Below are 5,431 nucleotides of genomic sequence, written 5' to 3'. Positions count from 1 at the left end.
AAAAACTAAAAAGTCAAAATTAGTTGGGTGTGGTGGCACGTGCCAGTAATCCCAGCTACTTGGGAGGCTGAGGCAGGAGAATCGCTTGAACCCAGTAGGCTAACGTTTCAGTGAGCCAAAATTGTGGCATTATGCTCCAGCCTGGGTGACGGAGCAAGACTCCATCTCAAAACACACACACACACACACACACACACACACACACACACACACAAACAAAAACATGAAAGAACTTGGGCGTTGTGATCTAAGTCTTGGGTCACTGCAACTATGTCTGCATTAGGGGCAACCCCAGCCCAGTCACAGTGTGACTCTTGCAGACTTGTAGAGGTACTGTTTTGGTGGTCTTGGGTATGATCCAAGAGAATTCCCTGAATTACCAGGTAGAGACTCCTACTCTCTTCTTTTCCCTGAACAAAGTCTCTCTCGCTTTGTTCTAAGTTGCCTGGAGCTGAGGGAAAGGTGACACAGGCACCTCTGTGGCCACCACCACTGGGACTATACTGGGTCAGACCTGAAGCCAGCACACTCCTGGGTCTTGCCCAAGGCCCGTGGTGACCACTGCCTGGCTACCGCTGATTTTCACTCAAGGCTTAAGGGCCCTTCAGTCAACAAGTGTGAATCCAGGCAGACTTGTGTCCTTCCCTTCAGGGTGCGGAGCCCTCTCACAGCCTAGGATGGGTCCAGAAATGCCATCTAGAAGCCAAGGTCTGAACTTGGCATCCCAGGAGCCCACCTGGTACTCTCTCCAACTGTGGCCAAGTTGGTAAACAAGCTGCAAGACAAAGTCCCTCTTAATCTTCCCTCTCTTCTCTTAAGCAGAAGGAGTCTCTCTTTGTGGACACCTAGCTGGGAATGTGCTGGGTTACACGTGAAGCCAGTGTGGTACTGGGTCTCAGTCTAGGCCTGTGGCGAGTACTGCCCGATCACTGCTGTTTATTCAAGTACCATGGGCCCTTGAATGAAGGTGATGAATCCCGCCATAGCTGGGTTCCTCCCTTCAAGTCAGTACATTCCCTTCTGGCCCAGGGTGTGTCTAAAAATGTCATCCAGGAGCTGGGCCTGGAATGGAGGCCTTGGGACTTTGCCTGATGCCTTATTCTATAGTGGCTGAGCAGGTATCCAAGTTGCAAGACAAAGTCCTCTTTACTCTTTTTTCTTCCCTCCTCAAGCAGAAGGAAGGCGTCTCTTTCAGAGCTGCAAGCTGTGCGGCCTCAGGTTAAGGGTGGGGTGGTGCAGGCACTTCCTTGGCTGTCCCAGCTGGTGTCTCATTGGGTTGCGTGCACCCCAAGTCTTCTGGCTCCAAGCCCAACACAGTGCTAGCACCTGCCCAGGAATTGTCCTTGTAGCCTAGAGTGCCTTTCAGGTTTATTTAGGACCTCAGAGCACTTTAGCCTGTGGTGCCAGGGCTAGCTGGAACTCAGTTTCTGACCCCTGGGATGGACAATTTCCCTCTGGCTAGGCCTGGTGCCCACTGAATTCTATCCTGTGTTGCTTTTTGCGGCACTGAGTTTCAATGCAAAGTCCCACAGTCACTGTAGGACGTCCTTCCCAAGCACGTAGGTTCCCCGTCTGCACCATGCAGTTGCTGCTGCTGCCAGGTGATCAGAGAAGGCTGTGTGGGCAATTCAAGACTGTCTTTCCTATCCTCTTCAGGCCCTTTCCTTGCTACGATGTTAAAAACAGGTACTGTAATTGCTCACCTGAGTTTTGGTTCTTATGAAGGTCCTTTCTTGTGTGAATAGTTGTTTAATTTGGTGTTCTTGTGGGGAAGATGATCATTGGAAGCCTCTGCTTGGCCATCTTGGTCTGCTTCCTCTCCCTCTGAACTGAAAATATTTGTTAAAAAAAATAAAAGTGATAAAGACTTATCTTATGAGATATCAAAAATATTCCATGAAATGTTTATTTATTAATGGAAAATAATGCAACGTTCACAATTACTTTTGTATGAATTGAAATGTATTTGGTTTTCCTTCATCAGGCTATTTGTTTCCCTTCAATGATGTGCAATTTCCCCTTTTCCATGTGCGTAGTTCAGTGCTTATGCAGGTCAGCCTGTTGGTGGGGTAGTCTCTCAGGCACTGAAAGAAGTAGTGAATGGTAATTTCAGTGTTTCTTTTCTACGGGATAGGAAAGATTTCTAAGCCAATTTTCAAGTTACTGTGAAATGGAAAAAAATGTTTTGGGTCAAGAGAATAGAAAAACTTATCTTAGGTGTTAGACAAATAGTAAGACGTGAGAATACTGGAAATCTTGAGGAATAATGTATGCCAGTGTATATTTTTACCATTCAAAGAAGAAAGAAAGAATAGAGTGGGCACCATTTAACCTAAAAGATGCAGACTTTTCTATTGCCTGGGGAGCAACTTGGTTGAGGGAAACCAAGATATAGGCTATAGTCTGGAAAGTGCCATTCTGAGACATGTGCACAGTGGACAGCAAAGCAGCTGGGCAGAGCCAGTCAGCAAACTGGGAGAGCAAGACCCATCAGGACCTTTACCAATTAGGTGGGCCTCCGACAGGAATCAGATCTGGAGAAGGAAGAAGAAAACTCAAGATTTGTTGAGCACTCTCCGTGTGTCAGGCACGTGTCCTTGGAAAACAGTGGATAAGAGTAAAAAATCTGAGAACCTTACTAAAAAACTCCAGTTGGATGAGTCAGAGACTTGGGAGGCTATGAGTAAGCACCCCAGCTGGGGCTAGGTACTCCTGCCCTGTGCTCCCATGGCACCCTGCAGTAGCCCTATCTCCCCAACTAGTCTCTGAGTTCCTGGAGGGCAGGGATGTGTCATCAATTTTTGGCTAATGTAACCAATGGGATATTGGGGATATGATGGAATGTGACTTCTACTATACTCTTTCTTTCTTATTTTTTTTTTTGAATTGGAGTTTTGCTCTTGTCACCCAGACTGGAGTAAAATGGTGCCATCTCAGCTCACTGCAACATCTCCCTACCAGGTTCAAGTGATTCTCCTGCTTCAGCCTCCTGAGTAGCTGGGATTACAGGCACCTACAAAAATCCCCGGCTAATTTTTTGTATTTTTAGTAGAGATGGGGTTTCATCATATTGGCCAGGCTGGTCTCAAACTCCTGACTTCAGGTGATCCACTACAGGGGTGAGCCACCGCACCTGGCCTACTATGCCATTCTTGAATTACTTACTCTGGGAGAAGCTGTCTGCCATTCTAGAAGCCCTGTGGAGAAGTACATAAAGGAAATTCTGAGACCTCCTGACAACAGCCAGCACCAGCTTGCCAGCCACATGAGTGACATATCTTATGAGTGGGTTCCCCAGCCCTTGTTAACCTTAAAAGGCTGCCATAACCAACATCTTGACTGTAACTTCATGAGAAAACCCAAGCCAGAACCACTCAGCTAAGCTACTCCTGAATTATAGAAACTGTATTAAATAGTAAATGTTGCCTCATTATTTTAAGTGACTAAGGTTTGCTTTGGAGTATCTTGTCATATAGCAACAGATAACGAACAGGATCACGAGTAGCTTGGTGGTTGAATACTGCCAACACCAGAACACTTGAAGAAGAGACATTTATATATTAAACCAATTTTTATCAAGCGCCCAGTCTGTGCCAGGTGCCACAGATCTAAAGATGAATGTATTAGTCCATTCTCACATTGCTATAAAGAACTACCTGAGACTGGGTAATTTATGAAGAAAGAGGTTTAATTGGCTTATAGTTCCACAGATTGGGAGGAACCATGAGTCAGTATGATAGAGGAGGCCTTGTGAAACTTACACTCATGGCAGAAAGGTAAAGGGGAAGCAAGCAGAGTGGGAGAGAGAGAAGGGGAAAGTGCTACACATTTTCAAACAACCGAATCTCATAGAACTTACTATCAGGTGAACAGCAAGGGGGAAACTGCCCTCATGATCCAATCACCTCCCACCAGGTCCCTCCCCAAACATTGAAGATTACAATTCAACATGAGATTTGGGTGGGGACACAGAGCCAAACCATACCTATGGACATAGCCATAAACCACCTCCTTCTTAAGTGAGCTAAAAGGAGGCTAGATGCATTGAGGACATTTTTGGCCCAGCCTGAATACCTGCTTTCAAGCCAAAGCTGGCAGCTGCCCTTGCACCTGCACCATCTCTTATCTGCCTACTTTAGCCCCAGCACTGAGAGGTACAGCCACTAGCAGTAGAAAATCTATGGCCTGGGGGTTATCAAGGTGAGATAAAACAGATACCTGCAATCCCAGCTTTCCAAGAGCCTCTAACCCCTCTTTCAGCAATACCTCTCTCGTCCCCACAACTCTAGTCTGTTTTGTTTTGTTTTCCTAGGGCGTCAGGCTCTAGCAAAGTAGATCACAATGTTATTTACACCACACTTCCACCACTCCTCCTAGGAGAGGAGAAGGGGGCAGGGGTACAAAGACAGTGTTTCTCTGGGAGCAGCTGCCCTCTCCCCATTCTTGCCCTTGGCTGCAATAAGGGAAGAAGAAGCTGATGAGCAGGCAGCTGCAGCATCTTATAGTTGTTCCATCCTTCCTCTATAGCTGTGCAGAAAAGCACAAGGAGCTGAGGAGGAGATAACACAAAGGGATAATCGTGCCCCTACCCTGAACTGGATTCCTTCCAAGACTTTGCCGTTGACTTTGGGCACTGGGCTTGGTCCAACAGGAGGAAAATTACATGCTTTAAATGAGCATTCCAATGTATTGGCTCTACTGCCCACGTGCTTTCCTAGCCCTGAGCCCTGGAACTGGGGACCCTAATTCCCAGTATAGCACCCTTAATTCTCTCCCTGGGCTTCTGCATCCTCTGGGGAAATAACTCAGCCTCAGTATCCAAATAAGGCCTCCAATGGCAAGCAGTTCTTTTGGAGTAGTCGGGCCTGGGCTGGTGAGGGAGTCTTTGCTGGCTTTTCTGGATTTCTCTCCCTCTGGAGAGAAATGAATGACATGAGATAAGAACATGATGGTCTCAGGACATGCGGTCATAAAGTGGCAGCTGTGCTGCTCCCACAATGATAAAAGGGACCTCTTCCTGAAATAAGTCTGAACCAAGAGGCTGAGCAAGGCAGCTGGTGTGGAGGCACGACGGAGAGGATGCTGCCCTGGGTCTGTGAGGCTCCCATCCTTTTTGCCCATTATCCTACAGGTCACGGGGGTGTCCCGGGAATGGAGTGTGAAGGCTGGCATCTGTTCCAGTGAGATTTCTATATGGAGTCCTGATATAAACCTGGAGTTTTCTAAATGAAGTCCCTCTGAGCAGGGGGACTCCAGCTCCAAGCCTGGAATAATAAAATGGGGCCCTGGGAATGGCCACTGATAAGTCCAAAGGCCCTTGGGTCCTTGAAACCCTGTGAGTCTCCTTGCTAGCACTAGATCCTAACCAGGAAGCCCATACGAGGATTTCTTGTTTTTGTATTTTTTTTTGTTTCAGACTTGGCTGCTCTAC

Source organism: Callithrix jacchus, chromosome 7 (genome assembly GCF_049354715.1).
Source record: "Callithrix jacchus isolate 240 chromosome 7, calJac240_pri, whole genome shotgun sequence".
Taxonomy (NCBI): Eukaryota; Metazoa; Chordata; class Mammalia; order Primates; family Cebidae; genus Callithrix; species Callithrix jacchus.
This window is presented reverse-complemented; position numbering follows the sequence as displayed.